This window comes from Danio rerio, chromosome 1 (genome assembly GCF_049306965.1).
Source record: "Danio rerio strain Tuebingen ecotype United States chromosome 1, GRCz12tu, whole genome shotgun sequence".
Classification (NCBI taxonomy): Eukaryota; Metazoa; Chordata; class Actinopteri; order Cypriniformes; family Danionidae; genus Danio; species Danio rerio.
Window position 1 is genome coordinate 50,026,034 of NC_133176.1, and position 24,924 is coordinate 50,050,957.

The window sequence follows — 24,924 nt, forward strand, 5'->3', positions numbered from 1 at the left end:
CTCATACATTTGAATTTTAAACGTAACGTTATTATATAATCGACTTTCACTTACAATTATAACAACTTTTCACGTAAAAGAAAGTTCTGGATAATTGAATATATGATTAAAGACGTTTTTGTGGGGATAAAATATCCCTTAATGAGTAAAACTTCATCCCGTTCGACTGGATTACTACCACACATCAGGTAATTTTGGCCTTTCTGTCTTTGAGACATATTTTGACGACATATTGTGCAGTAATTTGTCAGACCACATGTAGCTTTGTTTTGATACAAACTAGTCGTTTGAGCGAGGATCCAAAAACGTGCGAGACGGAGTGCAAATCTGAGGGATCAGGATCGATGTGACCTTAAAAGCTTTTAACCTGCTCTGTGCCACTCAGTTACAGCTGTGAAGTTTTGCATGGCAACAACCTCGCCGCTCAAAGTAAGGGGCGATCTATATCCGACCAACTTCTTTCAAAAACGAAAACATGCCTTTAGTTGTGTTCACATATTGTCTCGCTCTCGCATTGAAGTCTTGTTTAATTAAACATTTCGAATAAGAGTCGTTATTGACTCCTGTAACGCGCGACTTGCCTGTCAACTTTTGTTTGTTGTTTTTGAAGTTCGCTAGTGTTGAAATCTGCACAGCAACAAGCGCCATGATTGCGTTTGCGGAGTGCCCTAGTAACTGGCGCGCGCGGTTTCTATCCAATAAAAGAGCGCGTGATGTGTTCGCAGTTATGCGGTGGAACTGTTTTTCCCAACATCCATACTTTTCATGGGATTATTGCATTATTATAGAAACTATTTATTTTGACTTACCTCACGTTCTTGACCTTTGGGTGACTAGTAAGCAGATGTCGAGGTAAATGGACCAAATGAAGGTACAGTAGGCACATCATGGTCTTCCTATTTGATTTTTAATAGCTATATATTCTGATTTAGCTCTAGATTGTTTAATTTGTCATGGAATATATATCTAGTAATCACTAGGGAACATGTTTGTAGTGTGAATGCACTTCTAATAACTTTGCCGTTTTCGCCATACTATGATTTCGGGACGCAGGTGATGCCATTTAGTGAGGTGATCATATATGATTTCGCGGTATGTCATAAATGAGCTTAAAACAGCAAACAGATGCTAAACAGGAGCGCACTTGCCTGCGTGCCTTTAGTATTTTGAACAACAACAAAACCGTTATTTTCAGGGCTGCCCAATCAGATTTCAGGATAACCCTGCGCGCTGCTCAGCTGTGACACTCCACATGAGGTTTCTGTGGAAATTACCCGGTAGGATCTCGCCTTACCTGCCAAGAATAGCTCATTCAGAACAGAAGGGGAAAAAGTTGTGCAGACCTTTAGGGTGCACTATGAATTTCCGCTTCAGAAAGTGGTCAGTGCGTATTCTAATGTACTGTATTTATGCTCTTGTTCAGTCTAGGGATAGAGTAACCTCAATGACATGAGAAAGAGAGTGACGTAAGAGCATGAAGAAAGTGACGTGGTCTCTGCCCTATTTTCTCTTAATATTTTTTGGTTCGCTTGTGGTATCCGTCATGAATGTCATTCGACAATTTTATTGATTTCACTTGTACCTGCTTTTTATTATTATAACGCGATGTGCAATTGATGTGGATATTTTTTAAAGGATTTTTTATACTATAGAAATAATAAATATATTTTAATTAATATAAAGGCAAAACATTTTGCTGTGCTAGAGGCACCAATTATTATTATTATTATTTTCAAAAGTTATTGGCGTTAAATAAAGAAAAAAGAAAACAATCGATTACATAACCATAAGTGACCAATCAAAACGACAGAAGGAATATAAACCATTATATATATTTATTCATGCTGACCTAAAACAATAAGATTTACAATGCATGGCTACCCACCAATAACTGGCCCACGTCGTGTAGCAACTGTCATTCAGCATCTAAAGAGTATTAATACGTGCAGTAAGCGTCGTTAATACACACAATTATAATTAACAGGATTCTGTGGTGCTCTTTTAGAGTTTAAGTAATGTCACTTACATGCATAAAAATAACATACAGTAGGGTTTGTCTTTAAATCTTGCACGTTATATGTAATATTACCAGCTGAAGCGTTTGGTCAAGATTTCCATGAATGCTGGGTGCCACAGATGAACTTACATTAACGCTAGTTGATTGGCAGCTGGAGATCTAAGTTAGTTATTTTATAGTTTAACCGCGTTTACTGTAATGCTGGATTTTGAGCAGGATCGCTCACCTTCTGTCAGAAATGTGAGATTCAAGACCTGCGCTTCGTCGTTTAAGATAATCAGGGGGTTTATTTGAATAAATGTTTCAGTTTTTAAATTATGATATTGCATTTAAGTCATTTAAATCTTGTTTGTACTGAACAACCTATAATTATTTTATTTTGACATATGATTTAAAAACCAGTACAATAAATAAGATGGCCTTAACTGGCGAGCGTGCGTGACCGTACATCGAATAAACGGTATTCTCATCTCCACATATGAACAAAATGAAATGAAGTTGAATCTTAGCTAAAGATTTGTTTAGGGTTGGCACATTTCTTTGATTTTTGCCCTTTCGTGTACCTAACAAGGTTCGTGTTTAAAGCTGAAGTGGCCCTAAAAGTTTTAGATAAATTAGCATTTTTACAGTACATTTTCCATCTTTCACTTGCTTATTTGACACATTTCTGTATAATTAATCCAGACGAAGGCAAACTTTTCTTAATCTTGGCCTGGTGGTGGACACGAATTTGAAGAATGGTTTCCTCAGTATCGCCTGAGGAGAAAAACGAGCATTTCAACGGAGGGAGTGTAAATATACTTATTATTAACGGCCCTTACCAAGGGAAAGAAACGCGAAATATCAAAACAAACACCTAAAAGTACCAAAAGGGGCCTGTCTACCGATTAATTCTGTCTGCACCCCTCCCCTAAATAATAGCTTAAAAGAAACGGGGGGATCTAAATAAAACTTGAAGCCATTTGAAGTTTCCCAGAAGATGGCGATGCTGCGTTATACAAAATGTGAAAATAAAGACGGAGAGTACATTACTGATGTGATGATGCCACAACACTGTAATACGACACATTTTATCACTCTTCATCGGTGTGCCTCGACCAAAAAGTTAGCAGGTAGAGCTCCGTAACGTCTAGAAATGGTAAACATTTCTTCTGAGAAATTATGAATTTGATATACAGCCCATAATTCAGTACATTAAATAGTCTGTCAAAAAATGATGGTGATTTTAATATTTTTATCTTTATTTTTTATTTCATTTTCAAGTACATTTCATCAACGAGCTCAAAGCACTTATGCAGAAGCATCTGACCCATCTAAAAATCGAATTACAAACAATTATACAGCGCATTGGATGTAATATCAGATTTCATGTCATCTGTTCTCCCAGAATAAAAGCATCTAAAAACACAGTCATTAGGCCAGCATGTCATTAGAAAGTCGTTGGTCTTCAAGTGACGAGATGAGGGATCCCGAGGCCCCCGCAGACGGTAAACGGCCCGCCTAACTCCAGCAGCACGGTCAATACTGGAGGATTCGCAAGTGCTTTGACTCCAATATTTACGTGCTGCTACAGCCAGGCAGCCAGTCTGTCACACGGCCAAGTTCAGGAGACTCGCAGGCACACGTAGTCTTGCTGCTGCCGCTGTTGTTTTAGTCTACTTCATCTTTCTTCTCGGTGTTTCACCCGTTTGAATGGGAAGTGCGCGTCTGTCCTGTCGTTGTTGCCGCAGCACAGTACGGCCTGCACCCCCGTTATAACTCACAAACCATTCTGTGCTGCTACAGTACCGACAGGCCCCGCACAGAGCGCGCGCACACACGCACTCACGCGAGGCGCGCGCCCACACATCCGCACACACACACACACACGCACGGTTCTCGTTTCGCAACCTGAAAACACAGGATCAACACAAAGGGAGAAAGAAGTGTCAATACGGATGCATCTTGTAATTTAATAACCAAAATGACATCGAAAAAAGGATCCAAGCTTGCTCAGAACATCTGAAACTAACATTAAAAATAGGAATAAAATACTAAGAGGCAATTTTAATTGAAATGTGTGACTTCTCCTGGCTTGTGGGCTGTTATGGCTCATGTTTGGTTGTGCTATGCAAATGCAACATGACATAGATTACTAAGATAAGGATGTATGGAAAAACATACAAAGTGTAACATATTTTATTTATTTTTTTAGGTTTCAAGTGAACATCTTTAGTTCGCTCTAAATGGAAACCTGGAAAATTGGCAGACGTCTGTCCAATTTCAAGGTCATGCATTGTTTTTCATGCTTAAAAGTTTGTTGTGAAATGTGAGGATGCCTTTGACAGAGATGACAGTTCAAATATCACATAACTACAGAAAAGCAAACTGAAATTAAATTTTTCAATTAAGTTAATCAGATTTAGTAAAAAAGTTTTAAATTAGGGCTTGGTGATATAACAAAAATGCAATCTCGATAATTATTTTCCATATTGAATGATAACGATATACATTTTGATATAAGATGTTAATGCCTCCAGATTCAAAAGACAATCCCAACGATGACTGAAACCACAAAAATAAGAGGGTCCATTAAATGGCATACCATATTTTCAGCCAATACATTTTTAGTGGCCAAAATATAATTATATCTTGAATGTATTAAATTTGATACATCTCAAAAATTCAATACATCTCTAATCTCTACATCTCGGTGGCCAAAATTTGATTTCAACACACTTTTTAGATTCCCACTGTTGCACATTTCTACTGTGTGATTGGCTCTCAGATCAATATAGACTAAAAAAAAGTTCGGAGCTTATAATTTTTATTGACATCAATTTGATTGCCATTAAATATAATATAACTTATCAGCCCAGCCCTAGTTAAAATATAAATATGGTTCCTTGACGGACAGTAGACAATGCATTGAACTCCATTGTGGTATAAATGGGATTGTTTGTTTTTACTGTAAGAAGTTCATTGTTAAATGTAAATATATATATATAGTTGTATACACACACACACACACACACACACACACACACACACACACACACACACACACACGAAGCCAGAATTACTAGCCCCCTTTGTATTTTTTCCTTCTTTTTAAAATATTTCCCAGATGATGTTTAACAGAGTAAGGACATTTTCAGTTTTTTGTCTGATAATATTTTTTCTTCTGGAGAAAGTCTTATTTGTTTTATTTCATCTAGAATAAAGCAGTTTTAAATTTTCAAAATTATTAGCCCCTTTAAGCTATATTTTTTCTCTGTAGTCTACAGAACTAACCATCGCTATACAATAACTTGCCTAATTACCCTAACCTGCCTAGTTAACTAAATTAAACTAGTTAAGCCTTTAAATGTCACTTTAAGCTGTATAGAAGTGTCTTGAAAAATATCTAGTAAAATATTATTTACTGTCATCATGACAAAGACAATATAAATCAGTTATTAGAAATGAGTTATTAAAACTATTATGTTTAGAAATGTGCTGAAACAATCTGCTCTCCGTTAAACAGAAATTGTGGAAAAAGTAAACAAGCAGTCTAATAATTTAGGGGGGCTAATAATTCTGACTTCAACTTTATGTATGATTATACAACAGATTAAAAAATATTCATATTTTAGGAAATTACCTCAGCAACTTTATTTTAATACCTTTGGCCCACCACCCTCAATTAATTTTAGTTTTTGGCCCTTCATGAGAAAAAGTTTGGGCACCCCTGGTATATAGAGCTAGAATGCTGAGTTTATTGCCATATCAGCCTCTTTGGCTATGTCATGGCAAAAAAAATAAATAAATAAAAAAAGATCAAGTTTACCACATTTTATAAATAACACTGTTCTATATTTATTAAATATTCGACAATTCATCAACGCATGCCCTGATGTAGCTATTTTTGGGATTTCAAAGATTTGCTCTCAGTTTAATTCTAAACATCTTAATATTTTGGCCTTTACCTCATTATTAGCTTGGCATCGTATTCTACATAAGTGAAAATCAAATAAGCCTCCAACTATATCCCAATGGCTTGTGGATACCATGCATTTTCTAAAGTTGAAAAACGTTCGATGCTCTAGCAAAACTAATTCCTTTAAAAAGTGGCAAAGTTTTAGAACTTACTTTAACTCTCTTAACATCTTGCCTTCCATTTTAATAGATGCACTCTCCTTCTATTTTATTTATTCATTCCATAGTATTTACATTTTTGTTTGTTTATAACTATTGTTATTTTATATTGTTTAATTGTAAACATTTACTTTCAACAATGACAATGCATCTGAACATTGATTGGGTTGTAATTTTCTGTACACTTTTATTACTCTTGATTCCATTTTCCCCCTTATTATTATTATTATTATTATTAAGTTTTTTGTTTTATTATTATTATTTTTCTTTTTTGTAAAACAACAACAAAGATAAGGGTATGTAACTATTTGTAATGAAATAGTTTGTTTTTTCGCAATAAAAATTGAACATAATACTTATTAACAGCTTTTAAATGTGTAAAATTGCTTCCAAAAAATCATATTAATGTTAAATTCTTGCTTTTTACACTGTTTGTGATCTTTATATAACCAAATATTTTATATTTTGTTTAATTAACAGCACGTTGCTAATCTGCAGCGATGGGTGGATATGATTGCAGAAGTGCTCTGTGCACAAAATCTTTTGCACACGGTTTGGTCAGTTCTGGTAATATGGTACCTGTTCTGAGAAAAACGTGATAATCACGCCATTCTTACACAACCTGTCTTTCTCTCACTGATGAAACCACCGTTATCAGGTAAGTGTGCAGCATTGAAATCCACTGTAGTCAAAGCTTTATTTTATTACATTAGCTTTAACAAACCATGATGATAACTTCAGAAAGCCAATGACTTTTCAAAACTCAAGCTTAAAATTGATCCTAAATTTATTTGAATATTCAAACAGAACCCACGAGTAGATTCAAATCAGCCGAGACATGCATTTTTAAAGAACTAAATGAGTAAGCTAAACAACAAAGTACGCTTTTGTTCTAAATCCTCTTTGAAATGACTCTTACGTAGCGAGTGTAAGAAATAATTGACATGACTCGTGTGCAAAGTGCAAAATGAGTGGGCTATTAATAACAATCATTTCAGGCATGACTAACTTGCAATATTTATCATGTTCTATTTCTGATGTTAGTTGTTTTTGTAAACCCTCCCCCCAGGTTTCTGTTCCATTCAGCATGTGCTCGTATGCTTTTGTACCAGGTGAGCCCACACTGACAATAAACTTTTGGAGTCACACAAGCGAGAGGACAGTGAAGCATCTGCTGTCTATAAGGCTAAAATTACAGGTTATGAAAAGAGGACTTCTGGGAGAACAAAAAAATGAAAAGTGTTCGTGGACAAAAGCTTGTAGCCTCCCACATTATAATATTTACTTATGTTGTTTGCTCTGTCTGTATGCCTTTCACCTTTTTTTTTTCTCTTTTGTCAGGTACTTCATGAGAATATAGACATTTTTAGGCTATTCTATACATTTCATGCACTACAAATTCACATTTCTTATATTTCTTTTATAGGCAATAATAAGGTTAAATCAGTGGTGTACTTACAGTCACTTGAGTCTGTCACAGCTCAGTGTCATGCCGTGTGCTCTACATTCCTTTCCTGGAGAAAACAAAAATAAAGACATTCATGAAGCACAAATTTGGGCTTTTTTTGGATTATTTTTGCGTTAGACATACAGTGCTCAGAACTATTGAGTACACCACATTTTGAAAATGAATATTTTGATCCATTTCTCAGTCTCAGGCTGTGTATTTTGCTGCACTTAAACAAAACAGATTTTTTTAACAGATATATGTATTAAAATAATATTTTAGTCACCAAACATATTTAGATATAAAAATATGCAATTCAATTCAAGCTAAATATTGCAAAAATTAAATGACAACCTACATAATTTCAACAAAAACCTTCAAATTCTTTTGCTTTTCTTGATTTCTCCTCTTTAAAATTTAATATGTTCTATATCATATAAATTTGGGTGTACTAGTTTGTGGACCGTTATTTTGTTAGATAAGCTCCAGATTTGTCAGACTAATCTAACGTATATGCACAAATATAATATTGTAAAGTTTCCAATTAAAAATATGATTTTAAAAGAGAGATTTGTGAAGGGTGTACTTATATATGCTGAGCACTGTAATTACAGGTTAAAAAACACTTTATAGCATGCATTCATTTGACTGAACTGGTGTAATAATCTCATGTTTGTAAATCATTTCAATGATTAAATGTAGCGTATTTTTTTCTGAAGATAAATCCTTACGTCATGATTGTGTGTGAGTGTGTAGGAAAGTTATACTATCTCCAACAATCAAGTCAAAACAGTACTAAAGCTGTGAATATCTTCAAAAAATAGTAATTATATGTTATATTAGGCATGGGATGATAACCGTTCTCAAGGTATACTGCGGTTTGGAAAAGTCAAAGTTTTAAAACAGGTAAAATTTTGAGCAATATCGTTCCTAAGATATGTGTAATATCTTTTATTTACTTTTGTTTAGTTTTTTAGGATAACAGTATCTCCAGAAGAAAAAATATCCAAAGATGACTTTTAAATTGTAAAGAAATCTGTGTTTTTGAAACAAAAGAAGACAGCAGAAATCTATGATTCATTTGAATTATAAAGCCTGACATGTTTACTGCTCTAAAGTATTAAACATCTTTAAAAAAAAATTATATTGTTTTCAAAGTGGAAAAAAGTTTTAGTTTTTTTACCCAGACATTTAAAAAGAATATATTTTAGAGCAGTAATCACAATATCTTGAAACCGGGATATTTTTATTTAAGGTTATCATACTGTCAGAATCTTATAACAGCCCATGCCTGTTATATATATATATATATATATATATATATATATATATATATATATATATATATATATATATAAATAAATCATCCATATATAAATAAAATGGAAGTAATAAAATCAACATTTTTTATTAAGAAAGCATAAAATGTATACCAAAGGACACAACACAAGTTCTAATAGCACAAACAAGATCGTGAATGTAATAATCATACTTTTACTGTATAGAAATAGTTGATATTATGACTAAACTAACTTTTACAGAATATCTTGAAGTATACAGCAAGCATTAAGCATACAAAAAAGTCACTCCAAGCCTAATCATAGAACAACATCAAATTAAATGATCATAACTTAAACCTTTTATTTTAAAAACTAATTCATATTTGACGATGATCACTACTATAAAACTTTATAAATCTCATTGATGATTGCCATGAAGTGCATTATCTCGATATTTACTGACTGAATATTATAGGGTAATAAAACTAGATGATGAATTCCACAACTCAGGATAAACAAATTAGTTTACATTCAAGAATTATGAGAATTATTAAACATTTGTCTGCATTGTGTATGCACCTAAAGAAAGATAAATAGAGCATGCTCAAACTATAATCACTATAATTCTCAACCAAACTAACAAACCCTAGTGATGTGTTCGGTGTATTTTTTTTTTACGACACGGCAGCTAGCTGTTGTTCCCTCTAACTTTGTATACCAGAAGTTAGCAGAGAAACATTTACTTCCTACCACAGAAAGGGGAAGCTGCTCCCATCATTTGCTTTTACAAGAGTAACAAGCGAAGAGGATACAAGTGTGTGTGTGAGTGTGAAAGCACACTTTACACAGCAGATCTGTCCAGAAATGTTTTTTAAATTAGTAAATTACCATTAATAGATTTTAATCCCACTCTCCACACCACTAGCAACATTTTTGTGTAAACTTTATATATTTACTAGACTACACTGAAACCTAAAATAAAGTCTTTTAAAATGCCGTTGTCTTGTTCTAAATATACTCTACACATTTTTATTTATTTGTATATTTTATTTAATTATTAGTTACACCAAATGGCACATTAGTAGGTGTCTTTTATGAATCATGGTTGAAGTGTGTTGTGGACTTGTGGTCAATAGTTTTTGCTAAGAAAAAAATTATGAAACTGGACAGATTCTACTATGTTAAAGGAAATGTACTGCTATATTTTAATTGAAAAGCCCTTTATACATTTGACATTATCAGATTTGTCGGTTTTAGTACAATATGTTGTGGTAATGAATACGCAATTTTTTTTCACAGAATAGTTTATCATTTGCAGAGCTCATTTTAGCTTTGTTTTCATTATGGAGGAAATGTACAACACTGCGTGTACCTTCCCATCCAAATAATAGTACTACTGATCAGCCGAAGACATAATCATGTGGGTAATATTATGTAATTAATATCAATAAGAATCATCATTTATATATTTATTTTTATAGAGATGTAAAAGAGTGTTGTTGTATCTTATTATGCGCTCAACCATTTCTTGTTAACTTTATCCAAATATTGTGATAATTGCATTTACCTTGATGAAAGAATTAGCGAATATTACACTAAGAGAATTTGACACCGTCACATACCAAGTCGTGACATTTCAGAATAAGCATCTTGGAGACAAACCATACAATAACATTGTAATAAAAGTATAATTATTACATAATACATAGTTCTATACTTCTATAACTCATAAAATAATACTACCTCAGTATTTGGTTAATATTAAAGCCACAGCACTTCTGATTCTTAACTGGCTTTAAAGATGGCACTCAGTTGTTGGATTTTCTTTTTAATTTAATATATACATTTTAATAAGTAAAGCTTCAGAATATTATATTACCTTTGTAAAAGAATCAGTACAGTACAAAAGCAGTATTAAGTAACTTCAGACTACTGTATTAACCTCACACACACACACCAATCATTTCACTTGCCTACTACCCCACAACAGCACCAGTCCCCATAATATGTGCATTTGCCTTGGTAACGTCAGATGGGGCAGCCCTTGGCAGCACATCTACAACTAAGAAGAGCTCACAATAAAGAGCTCCACCGTTTGGCATCAGAAATCTCGGCTGGCGTGCTGTTCCTCTTAGCAGATAGCTTTGTAATTGACACTCAGATCAAGATTTTCATTTCTGTGTTTCGCATCTAAATGATCATTTACAAAAGGGCTCACACAACCACCACAAACCGAGAATCCTCTGCCTCTGATCTTGCTGGGCAAACACAAGGCTTATGATGGTATCAAATTTTCTTTTATAATCGATATATTAGGGAGATATTGACTTACTCCATTTTTCTTTTTTTAAGTATTTCCCAAATGATGGTTAACAAAGCAAGGAAATTTTCACAGTATGTCTGATAATATATTTTTATTTTTTTTTAAATGTTTTTTTCTTATTTGTTTTATTTCAGCCAAAATAAAAGTTTATATATTTTTTTAAAAACATTTCAAGGTCAAAATTATTAACCCTTTTAAGCGATTTTTTTCCTTTAGTCTACAGAACAAACCATCGTTATACAATGACTTGCCTAATTACCCTAACCTGCCTAGTTAACCTAATTAAGCCTTTAAATGTATCTTTAAGCTGCATAAAAGTGTCTTGAAAAATATCTAGTCAAATGTTATTTACTGTCATCATGGCTAAGATATAATAAATCAGTTATTAGAAATGAGTTATTAAAACTATTTTGTTAAGAAATGTGCTGAAAAAAATCTCTCCGTTAAACAGAAATTGGAAAACAAAAACAAAAGGGGGGCTAATGATTAAGTAGCTTTAATAATTCTGACTTTAATTGTAGATCTTCAGAGTAAACAAACATTTCAAACAAAGTAAATTGCAAAAGGATGATAAAGTTTAAAATGTAACTCACAATTCAGCAACATAAACAGATTTATTAAGTTACCACATTAATTTTAATTTAAAATACAACTTATTTATTAGTTATGAACTCATTATAACTTGTAATCAGATTACAACTACGATTTTAACATGTTAATAGTCATTATAAAAGCTTAATAGTTTTCATAGTGAGTTTGGTTGAATTACTAATGTTAACTATTGGAGTCATGCTGCTATATAAACAGTCAAGAGAATTTACAATCAATATATTTTAGATTGTAAACAGATTAAATCAGATGTGAAAATGTAACTAGTAAGATAACCAATTCTGAACAATAAATCATTTGGGCATCGATATGGCAACGTGTGTATTTGCAACAGTCACATCGCAGAATTAGGGTATGTATTATAGATTGAAAGTTAAATATATTATTTTATATATATAAAAATTATTTATACAATGATGGCCATATTATTTTACGTTTGATTGTTCAAGATCTGTACTTAAATACTTTTAGATTAGAAAACCATGAAGCGCTGTTTGTTTCATTATTAATGTTTGTTCTATATGCTTGTAATTTATCATAATTTATGCAGATGCACTTTATAGAGGAATACTTGATCGCCCCAGTCAAAAAAACTAATAAAATCTTCCCAAATAGAGCTATTCGAATCATCTGGTGAAATTGTATTCACATCACAATATTTATCAAGGCCATATCGCTAAGTCAGATTGTTCAAATATTGTGCAGCTTTATAACCAATTCATTCTCCAAGCACGTGGTGCTGTTATGAGCACTATTAAAACACGATGTAAATATACTTTTAAAAGCACTCTTAAAGTTTAAACAATTATTCACTGTATTTTGATGTACCCACGATATCAATATTGTGAATGTTTATTTTAACAATGTTTTCAATTATTCAATATCTGCATGTCTAAAACACAAACAAACACACAGAAAATGGCTTGAGTTAGCCCTGAAACTGTTTCACACTGATCAGTTTACTACGAAGTAGGCATGGGACAATAACCATTTTCAAGGTATATCTCGGTTTGGAAAAGTCAAGGTTTTAAAACTGGCTAAATTTTCTGCTATACCTTTCATATGGTATATTTTTTAGTTTTTAGGACAACAGTATCTCCAGCAGAAAAGTTATCCAAAGACGCTGTTTTAAATTAACGAAATTTGTGTTTATGAAACTAATGAAGAGAGCAGAAGTCAATGATTTAGTTGAATAATGTAGCCTGACGTGTTTACTGTTCCAAAATAATATTAAAGTTTCTCAAAATAAAATATATTGTGTTCAAAATGGGGATTTTTTTTTTTGTTTTTTTTAGATAGACATTTAAAAAGAACTTATTTTAGAGCAGTAATCACAATACTGTAATTTTTTTTATCCAAAGGTTATCATACCATCAGAATCTTATACCGGCCCATGCCTACTACCAAGTGAATCTAAACCAAAAGCCCCCAGCCCAAATGTCACGGACTTTCAGGTTTCATGATAATAACGCAGCAAAGTGACTGACTCTTTCTCTTTCTCCCCTTCAAGCTACTATTTGAAACTACATCAAACCAACTTTGAATCTTCGAGGCCCTTCTTTAACCTTGTGGTAAGAGACAAGTATAAATGATAGGGGCGGGGGGGGGGGACACAACACAAACCTCAAACTCATTTTGGGAGCAGTTCTGCTATCACATTTACTTCATGAAGTCTTTACTTAATGGAGACATTCATACAGTTGAAGTCAGAATTATTAAACCCCCTGAATAATCAGCCCACCTGTTTATTTTTTCTGTTTGACAGAGATTTTAGTAAACATAATAGTTTTATTAACTAATTTCTAATAAATGATTTATTTTATCTTTGCCATGATGACAGTAAATAATATTTGGCTAGATATTTTTCAAGACACTTCTATACAGCTTAAAGTGACATTTAAAGGCTTAACTGGGTTAATTAGGTTAACCAGGCAGGTTAGGGTAATTAGGCAAGTTATTGTATAACAATGGTTTATTCTGTAGACTACCGGAAAAAAAAGCTTAAAAGGGGCTAATAATTTGGATCTTAAAATGTTTTAAAAAAAATTTAATTCTATAAAATTTATTTTAGCCAAAATAAAACAAAAAAAGACTTTCTCCAGAAGAAAAAATATTATCAGACATACTGTGAAAATTTCCTTCTTCTGTTAAACCTCATTTAGAAAACATTTTAAAAAAGAAAAACTTTTTCAGAGGGGGGCTAATAATTCTGACATCAACTGTATGTATATAAAACAAGCTTGTACAGTACGGGCCTGCAATATCTACAGGAGCTGCTGCTGTTGGAAATAAATAATAAAGTTTGAAGTTAATACGGGACTTAAAAACCAAAGGATTACACAATTTGAAACTCCACAAAATGCTCAGAACTATAATATTGACAATGAGGATGACGATGAGTGGATTATATTTTGGCTGCGTTCACTTTTCAGGTTTTTCTCTTTGAATAAAAAAATATTTTTAAGAGAATCTAATAATAATTGAAGAAAAACAATGAAGACAACTCACAGTTCCTGCACCTACATAGAGTTTTTCATATAGTGTGGGATGGGTCTGAGTCAAATGCGAAATTACATAACCATTAACATAGAAAAAAAATAGCACTAATCACTGGGAGTATCACAGTGGCCAACAAGATCAGTGGTCTTAGCAGTACGTGACACACTACTGCTGTCAAATACATATGAGGGTTTCCATTTGGATTCGGGCCAAGAGCTTACAAGTCGCCAAAGCCTGTTCAAATTGTGAGAAAGATACTTGCAATACACATCATAATGAACTGGTGTAAGTCATAATGTTCAAATGTGTGACTAATATGTCACGGTCACAGAGACACAAGAGAACCAGCTCACGCTCACCAAGATCAAAGGTTATCAGGGCAAAATTTGGAGAATTTCTTCTTTCTAACGGTTTGGGGAAAAACACTGCAACTAGACCTTGAAGAGGCGATGAGTGTTTTCAGAAAATATAACATTGTTCGTGTTAATATGTAACAACCTGCACTTAATAAAATAACTTTCAAGCATGAGTAATAATATCAAACACAATCTTTGGCCTTGAGGATTTATTTTCTACTAGCGAATGCAAGATTCAAGCAAACAAGGGATTTCATGCCAAAAAAGTCAAGTTTTTTGTGTTATTTTTTTTTTTTAAATGACTTATGATTGAACACCTTGTTTTATATCATGCCAATATGAATGTAATTTAATCTAAAATCTCTCTCCACAGGTAAATATAAAATTAAATGCATTTAAAAAATTTGTTGTTGGCCCTCCTTCTATGTTTTTGTCATCATCTATAGTATTTTACCAGACATCAGCTCATGTGCTGAATGTATAACAGACGGCTTGATATCAAGGAAACACGAGACCTGTAGAAATGCTGTAACCTTTAATCCTAACCTGAAGACAAACTCAACGTAAAGTGGCCTAACTAAGTGGGTAACTAATGTCCAGCCTCTCGTTCACAATAGAGCCTCATGACCACAATCGCACTGACATAAAATTATAAAATCACACACACACACACACACACACACACACACACACACACAAAAGCTTTAATCCTCACTAAAGTGTGACACTAAAATATCAATAATTACAGTTACTACATTTTTGCCTGTTATTTTTTTTAAATAATTACAGTTGAAGTCAGAATTATTAGCCCCCCTTGAACTTTTTTCTGTTTCAAATATTTCCCAAATGATGTTTAACAGAGCAAGGAAATTTTCACAGTATGTCTGATGATGTTTTTGCTTCTGGAGAAAGTCTTTTTGTATTATTTTTTATTATTAGAAATAAATTTGTATTATTTCGTCTAGAATAAAAGCAGTATTTAATTTTTAAAAATGATTAGCCCATTTAAGCTATATATTTTTTCAATAGTTTACACAGAACAAACCATCGTTATACAATAACTTGCCTAATTACTCTAACCTGCCTAGCTAACCAAGCTAAGACTTTAAATGTCACTTTAAGCTGTATAGAAGTGTCTTGAAAAATATCTAGTCAAGTATTATTTACTGTCATCATGGCAAAGATAAAATAAATCAGTTATTATAGATGAGTTATTAAAACTATTATGTTTACAAATGTGAAAATCTTCTCTCCATTAAACAAAAATTGGGGCTGATGATTCAGGGGGATTAATAATTCTGACTTTGAATGTAGTTTTTATTTATGTGAATGAAAAGACTGGGTGGATTCATTCAGCGGTCCAGTATTCAATTTTTGTTGTTGTGGCTGGACAAGTAGGCATATATGAGACCATTTCTGCTTTACATTCCTGATATACTTTTTTTGCTTTATATTATGATCATATTATGACAAAGATATGACTGATATATTATTTATTTTCAGAACAAATTATGTTTACAGACTTTAATGAATTACTTACATTTTAAAGTGAATGTGTGTGTGTGTGTGTGTGCGCAAGTCAGTAGTCAACTCTAACTTTTTTTTTCAATTTTACTATAAATAAAAAAATAAACATTATTTTAAAGTCTTTACAAAGTGCTCATATCATTATGTCCAGACTTCTCATGATCTTCCCTTGCTTGCCAAAAACCTCTTAAACAAACCTGGAATGGCTGGGCCTACATTAATTTACAGATATATATTATTTTGCAATAGCAACAATATTATTTGCAATAATGAGAGAATATTAAAAAGGCACTGCTTCTGAGGTTTATGGAAAAACATGTATATTTATGTTCAGTGGCACTAATACAATATGACAATAAAGAGAATAAGCGATCTAATTTACCCCCTCGTTTTGGTTTGTTTTTAGTAAAAATAAAATTGTAAGTAATAATAGCTTGCAGCATGCAGAAACTAAGCCTGCATTAATATTTTCATCTAAAATAACATAGGAAACATTAATTTACTATTTGGAAACACTGCCTCATTAGACAAATGAACTATAAACATGGAAAGTAATCTTCTTAGTTCATAAGTGTTTTTTTTTTTTTTTTATATGGGGTGTCGGGCTGCATCTTACACTTCTATATTTTGTTTTGTGAATATAATTTCACTGTATGATTTAAATAGCTCTATTCTGAAAGATTTCATCAATTTAGATTGACTGGGGTGATAAAGTTTTTTCCATGCAGTTCACCTGCATGAAATATGTATATTTTGCATATCAATTTACACATTGTAATATATATATATATATATATATATATATATATATATATATATATATATATATATATATATATATATATATATATATATATATATATATATAATATAACATATAAACATGACAAAGCAAAAATAAAAGTTAAACAATTCTGTATGGTTTTTTGGAGATTCTAACAGTATTTAAGTACAAAAATTTAACAATCAAACATAAAATAGCATGGTCATCATGTTATACAATAATATAAAAATAATATTTAATAATATCTGTCTTGTAATCTTTAATAAATAATCTTATCCTGCGATGTGACTATTGCGGATACACACATTGCGATATTGATGGTCAAATATAATATATTGTTCAACCCTAGTGGGGTGACTACATTAAATCATGAACATTTTGATTTATAATAACACAAACGTTTGAATAATAACAATAATATCAGAAATAAAATTTTAAAACATTGCTCAGAAACAAAAAAAACTTGCTGGTGGTATATTATTTATTGCGAAAACAACTGGCCATTAAGCTCTTACAGTACAAAATGCAGTGACTAGGCCTACAATAAACAACTGATATTGAAATTGGCAACAAAACACAATTATTATTATCAATCATTTTAGACATACTAAATTAATTATTGTTTCAAAAGCAAAACACTATTTCTGTATTTCAATAAATATTTGTAAGTAGTGTAACTAAAATCTGAAAAAAGTAATTACACTTTTCAAAAAATGTGACGATCGAACTCGTATTCAATGACTATGCCTATATTAACTCTAGGCAACCACGATTTTTTTTTTTAATAAATCACCCACAACTGCTTAACATAAAAAGCCATTCAGTGATCTTAAGTTTCAAATAAAAAACTATGAGAAAAATAATATTTTTAAATAATTCTTATAAAGTGCAATACAATGCAGTTAGGGAAGAAAAGTCCATTTAAAAGTGAATCAGGTCAGCACTATGCATATAGTGTGATAATTGAGGAGGGGAAGTCAACTCAAACGAAAACTTGGCCTCAAAGATTTTGATATAGAGGGAATGGACAACTCACACGGCAAAACAAAAAGTCTTGCTCATAATACACTCCAAAATCAAAATTGCATAAAAAATATAAAGTAGTTTGCAGTTTTTGTGTGCCTGTATGACTTAAAATATATTCAAAAATACTCTCTCTTATACTTGGCCAGTTTGCCTATGGCATGACTGTATGAAGAATTATCAATAAAATAAAGCATACAGAGGAAAAGAAAAGTCCGAGCACAATTTTGGCTCATTTGAATCTCCAGGTGCGGCACGCCCTCCATGAGACACCCAATACACACACAGCCTGAATGTGAGCAGAGAAACACACACCTCAGCAATTCTGCAACTGACATAGGCTTTTTCTCAACAGGCCTGCTTTTTCAATTCCACCCCCCACAGTTGTTCAAACGTTACTCTTACACCAGTTCAGAGCAAAAACTGCACACAAAAAAAAAGTTTTAAAAATGGAAACAACTGCCTCTGACAGAAAGTTTGAATAAATATATTCTTCAAGTAGTGCTGCTAAAAACTGATAATACAAGCTGCAAGTAAATTACTTAGACTGTACAAATGTGTGTTGTAGGCCAGGAAAGAATTAACGTTAGGTTATTTTTTAGAGCAAAACCCCGTGCGCAATTCCACTATCTTACATAACAAGGTGAAATTGCCATGCTTGCAACCATACTCTGCTGAACTCCAATTCACATCCAAGAAAAGCTGAATAGCAGGAATCAGACTTTCTCTAGCTGTTAGCAGACAACACGCGTCCTCTGCTCTAATAACTCCCTAACCAGAACCTTTTCTATTTATTTTAATAAATATTCCTACAAAACACAAAGACACATGACGTGTTATAATATTCATATTGTAAAGCAAGCCAGGATAAAGCTCTAACTTTACAAGACATGTCAGTTTTTTGAAAAGTTAAATAAGCTAAGTTAGTCGTCCCTTCAGTTTAGATGTAGCATATTGCATTGTGACGTCTCAATCTAGTTACATCGTGACAGCGTCAAGTCACCACGAACTATGAAACGCTTAAACTTTTCTTTAAACAAATAAATAAATAAGTAAATAAACAAGGGATTTCGTGTATGGACTGATAAAATGGCGCATTTCCCCTAAAAACAATACGCTTTTAAAGACAGTTTCACTAAAATGTGGTCTTTTAAAAAACACCATAAAATATATATTTATGACAAGCTCGATATTAAACACCTTACCGGTTGAAATGGCTGATGTTGTCCTCTATAATCTGAGCTCAGTATGTGATGCTTGACAGGCTCTCGGACTGAACTGTGTGTATCTGCGCCAGCAGCTCGTCCGTTACTCCCGCTCAAAAAGCGACGCGAAAAAACGCCAAAATGACACAATCTTCACTCACACCCCGCCGAATCCCGATCCCAAGACCCTGTGGTATTTTCCAGAATTTTTCTATATTTTTCCTGGCGTACAGCGATATTTTTATAGATTATTTTTCAAAATTTGCAGGTTTTCCCTTATGTACGCAGCTGAACGATAGCCCCCTTTTCTCCTTCGGCTCCACAATCCGTTTGCGCTGGTCACTTCTGAGAATGTCGACACTACCTCGTATGCGATTTTGATCTTTAAACGGTTTCCAAACCGTGCTGTTATCCCGAATCCGGATAATAAGTCTTATTTTTTAGGCGAAGCGTCGCGCGCACGGTCCCCCTCTCTGTCTCTCTGTGCGCGCGCTCAGTGTTGATGTTATCGCCGCTTACTCGAAAAATGGCGCTCTGCTCATTCAAATCTAAGAGCCGCCCACAGCTGCATGGGCATGCCGGGAACATTGACTTAGAGAGCGGTTTTGAAGGTGGGAGATAAAGAGATTTTACTGTAAGAAACGTTTTTTTCATCACCGTTAATATTACACGGAGCAATGGTATATTATTTAGAAACTGCTCGTTTAAAAACTCTCCGGTATTTGGAGCTGAACAATCCCGTGCGCGACTGTCAACTGAGAGAGGAAGCAGACTGATGTGAACATCAGAAGCCTCGAAAAATAAAAAGTAGCCCTCGGGTATAATGATGGTCATTTAAGCTATTTCGTCCAGTACTTCCCTGCCAGGTCCCTATAGAGAAACTTATGTAAGGTGTTCTTCTGTATACGCCCTATGCAAACTGATAGTTCAGCCTCAGTGGTGTTGTAAAATATCCATTCTGCTCAGAAAGAGAGGGAGATATGACCTGGTTTTTCCTCAGCAACTGCTTTGTGACACACTTGAACGCCCAAATCGTAATGCTGCCCACTTAAATCCACACACAGATACTCTGTATGAGATACCAACAGAAGAGTTAACCAGCTTCTTGTGTCTTGGGTGATTTGTTACAAACCAACATTGAAATGCAGATTTATTTGACTTGTTAAAGCTCTAATATTGCTGCATTACACTTAGTTCACCTTACTACCTCTTACTTACTCTACTACTACTTACTCTTACTGCCACTGCTCACTTACCTTTTCTTGGAAGTTTTGCTAGCTTTATAACCTGAACATATTAACTATCCACATTTCACAACTGTATATAATAGATGCCAACTTTGCCATGACTTTTTAGAAGTAGCCCATAGCTCTATAAATACCATAAAGCCAGGTAATTAATTAAAACACTAATAAAAGTGTCACTAAGCTAATACAGCATGGATTACCGCCACATACATGAGGCATGACACTTTGAAAGTGTATAATGACCAAATGTAATCTATTGTTAAGTACATCGTTAATATAATAAGCTATTTTCATAGGGAAATTGCTGACAACAAACGTACACCTATTTAAGCATGTTTGTTTTTTAAATACAGCGAATCTCTTGACTGCTTAATGATTTCTGAATTCAGGATTTCCTGTCATGGCTAGTGTATCATGTTGTATAAGGCAAGTAATGTTTGACAAAATGTTGTACTGAAGTTTAACAGTACTCTCTATACATATTCTGAATCTCTGATTCAAATTAAAGATTCTGCCTTCAATTTTCACCCCAAGCAATATTTAAAATACTCCAGGGATGCAACTTACATTCAACCAAATGACAGATAATTTTCTAATTTCATTAGCTCGTTCTATGAGTTTCTTGTTGTTGTGAGGAATGTCTTGCCTTTAACTGCTTTAACTTGAAGTTTTTGAATTGTAATTTGATCACAATTGTGTAACATCAAGGAGGATGGCAGTGTAAAAGATACAATTACTGGCACCCTTGTTGAAAAATTGCCGAGTCAGCAAAGTAGATAGGGCCCACTACAACTGTTTGATAGCTGAAAGCAGATACTGAAGTAGTTTGATACTGAAAGTTAAAATGTTGTGCTGTATTATGCAATAGCAGTTTATTCAGTCTCTTCATGAAATCCTTGACCTAATGGGTTACTTATTCATGTGTAATAAACTGACCATTAAGGAATTAATTACAAATCAAGCCACATGGTGCAGTAAACTGTGTATTATCAGATTCATAATTCTCCCAATTCAGCAATTAGCAACTTATAAGTAAGGACAAATACGTCTGCTGTGCCCTCAATGCACTCTTGCACCCTCCACTTGTCAAACATTTTTTTTGTAGGGGTGTGAAAATAGGGGCAGTTGTAAGGGGTGAACTTGAGTGTGTGTGTTTATGAAAGGGTTTTGTTCTCTCATTGAAGGGTCTCAGACCCCCACCCCACCCCAAAGCCATCTGAAGCAGCTGCACCCCTGTGATCTCTTTAGTAGGAGGGAGGGGGTGGGAGCATGTGAGGGGACGGCCCCCCCTTTTACAGAGGCCAGAGCCTACACACTTAAGTAACAACATCCATCAAAAGCCAATAGATGCCTGCAAGTCAAGTCTGAGAATACAACAGCAACCTTCGACCCCTGTTAAGTGGGCCGGCCTAACAAGACACAGCCACTGCCTCATGCTGGTTTGTTTAGTTTAACTTCATTTATTAGAGACCCAGTGCAGGAGAGATCTTGCTAAAGTTAATGGTGTCTGGTCGCAAGGCTTTACAATACAAAAAGCTTTCTAATTAAAGGTTTTATTCAATATTGCAAACGACTATCAAAACATGCACACAAAATAGGTCCTCAAAAGAGCTGACCTCAGCCCACATGTGTTAAAGGGCACCTATTTTATCCCTTTTTCAAGATTTAGGATAAGATACAGAAGGTGTTTGTAAAGTTTCAGCTCAAAACACCCATCAGATTATTTAATGTACCTTTCTGAATATTAAAATGTACTGCTCTGAACACTTTGTAGCAGTTTTTGTTGCTTGTGCCTTTTGATGCTAGTTCTTCCTGCACACCAATCCCATGTGCCTGTCAGTGTGTTTGTCAGATAAACAGCACAGTGACAGACATAAAGGAAGCAGATCTAATGTAACGTTTGTGAGAAATAATACAGTAATAACTTTCCCAATGATTATTTGATGTATTTGTTGTGGAGTTAATTCAAGCCTTTCTGCAATGATAAGTCACACACAATGTCATTACAAAACACAAACAGCTTGTGCTTTTAACTTTACACTGTTTTTGCACGGCAAATGTGACAGGATACACGTTAAAATACACTACTGTATGGATATCCGTTATGCTAATGTACAAAATAAACCTGCTTTAACGTCCTCAATCTGGGATTGAAGCGTCTTTTATAAGTGTACTGACATGCGGCTGTGGTGATAAAGACGGTAAAATCGCTGTAATTCATAACAAACATTCGCTGAACAGTTCTTTTAATCTCTGTTGCTTTGCGCTTATCCTGTCTTGTTGATATGATTATACGCGTTACTATGGAGAAATGTTAATAGGTGTCAATCATTTTGGTGGGCGGAGAAACCACACTCCTATGTCATGTTGCAGACAGCCTCAAAATGGGAGGGATTTGGATCAGTTTAACGTCAGGAATTAAAAAAAAAGACACTTATTGTGTTTATATCACCCCACTATGACTGTGGACACAATATACCAACACAGTTCTGTCCAAACAGCTCACAAAGGATGATTTTCATCACAGGTGCCGTTTAAAGGGCATGATTTCTACATTTTGTTTTTGGTGTAACAGCCTTTTGAATGTGAAAATGTTCATATAAATCCTAAACGAATGATGTGCACTAGCAACACAAATGTACTTTATACAATGAATGGTGTAGGATTGATTTTCATAAGTAGTATTTCTGTGTTAAAGCAATGTCTTTATTTAGTAGCAAGTCATTACATGATATTTCTTCAACCCTTTCTAATAAATGGCATGTCATTATCTATCATTATGAGCTTTTATGAAGAGTGCCGGCACAAAACCAAACATTTTGACTGGAGTTCATTCACAGATCAATGCCAAAATGCTCTCTGGATAGAACTCGTGTGTTTAAGTTCATGTCCTGCTTTAAGTCGTCCTGGTGACGTTTAATCATTTAAATGTGGCGAGCTTGCTTCACAATGCATCCACGAGACAACTGAGCCATTTACGATCTCTAAAGATTTCGTCAGTAAAGCGACCGGTCAAAATTGTAACCACTACTCTGCTTTGGCAGTGAAAGCGAGATGATTGCGCGGAGACCTACGGATACACAAAGACACAGCAGCCGCTTCAGCGGTACGAACTCAAAATCAACCGGAAGTCCCGCCCCCCCAGCAGCTTTAACTTCGATGATGTAACCCCTGTCCAAATTTAGAATGTTGTTGATGGCTCAGAAGTTTTTCCTCTGGCCGAGAGAGCTGTCTATCACCCGACGTCACGACTATCCTGTTATTATTGTAAACAGTCTACCCGTTCTTTTACTGTCGTCCTCCACCTCACGAAATTCTCCCCCGGTCCTTTGTTCGCAAAGTATCTGCTCGGCATTAACACAGGCATCGTTTGCTTGCAGAAATCAAACCCGCCTGTTCATACTCACTCATAAAGAAAGAGCAACATGTGAGAATATATCGGTTTTCACACACACACACACACACACACACACACACACACACACACACACACACACACACACAACCCATCCTCGTATAATTTGGGAATGGAAGCGGAATGCAGCTTCAGTGTAGTTGACTATAATAAAAGCCGGCACTTCGCTGCTATAGCTTTCACTACAGCTTTTTGTGCTCGATGATGTATGTGTCGATCCGCTCTTTTGATGTGCTATTCAACCTCCGCGAATCAACGAAATTAATCGTGGAAAGTGTCATTGACATTAAGCGACTTCTACTTCAATCCCCCCCGCGAGAGCGCGTCCATCGCCTTTTGTTGGAAGCCTTCACCAAACACTAATAAACATTCATTCAAAGAACTAGCGCCTTTCTTTTCGGACATAATAATAATAATAATAACTGTGCGACCTGCTGTTTACCACCTCCGCGTAGCTATATTTTAGATAAGCCTGATAATGAATTGTAAACAACACGGCAACTTTCGTCCTCAGCCATTTAAATCGTAGAGCCAACGCAAGGGAAAGGCTCGGTGAATGGCAACTCAACAACAAAGCTTCGCTCCGTCGTATTTCCTCTTATGAACGAAGGGAGCGCGAGCGGAGCGATTGGCTACGGAAAAAAAGAAAAGGCAGGTTTATGATACTTACTTCAGGCTTGGAATAACCTGGGAAAGTGCAATTCCCTTTTAACGTGTACGTCGAGCCAATGGGGAGGATATTCCTGTAGAAAGCCGGACTCCTATCAGTGTGTCACTGAAGCCTCTATTATTGCAATTACGCCAAGCTTCAAGGAAGTTGTCCTTTTGTTCCAGCATTTATACATTGCGTCAATGTTGCGAAAAGAGGAGGAGGCGGAGCGGTGGCACTTGGAGTAAGAGAGAGAGAGAGAGAGAGAAAGAAGCGAGCAGCACACGACCTTATGTACACAAAACCCAGACCCTCCACCCTATAACAAAATCGACGGGATCAGATGAGATCACGTGTCCCCCCTCACTGTACAGCTCAACTCATACGGGGCAAGATGCGCGCTCGCTGGGGTGGGAAGCGCGAAGTG

The 24,924-nt window shown here is 34.5% G+C and overlaps 2 long non-coding RNA genes and 2 other non-coding genes across 7 annotated transcripts; 1 reads left to right on the forward strand and 3 right to left on the reverse strand.

Moving 5' to 3' along the window:
- The first annotated feature begins 281 nt into the window (after positions 1–281).
- LOC103909193 (uncharacterized) lies at positions 282–7,686 on the forward strand. Of its 3 annotated transcripts, none has more exons than XR_012408147.1 (4): positions 282–429; positions 4,212–4,284; positions 6,614–6,791; positions 7,203–7,686. It is a non-coding gene; the product is annotated as an uncharacterized lncRNA (long non-coding RNA). The 3 variants fall into 3 exon arrangements; XR_012408141.1 differs by lacking the exon at positions 282–429 and adding an exon at positions 698–871; XR_012408149.1 differs by lacking the exons at positions 282–429; positions 4,212–4,284 and adding an exon at positions 698–871.
- Positions 3,486–3,625, reverse strand: mir16b (microRNA 16b). The gene has a single exon (NR_030007.1). It is a non-coding gene; the product is annotated as a microRNA 16b (primary transcript).
- On the reverse strand, positions 3,729–3,812 carry mir15a-1 (microRNA 15a-1). Its single transcript, NR_030003.1, has one exon. It is a non-coding gene; the product is annotated as a microRNA 15a-1 (primary transcript).
- Positions 7,474–24,658, reverse strand: LOC108190346 (uncharacterized). Of its 2 annotated transcripts, none has more exons than XR_012408132.1 (2): positions 24,519–24,658; positions 7,474–7,647 (listed from the first exon to the last, which is right to left on the reverse strand). It is a non-coding gene; the product is annotated as an uncharacterized lncRNA (long non-coding RNA). The 2 variants fall into 2 exon arrangements; XR_001799507.4 differs by having other exon boundaries at positions 19,187–24,658.
- Between the last annotated feature and the right edge of the window lie 266 nt (positions 24,659–24,924).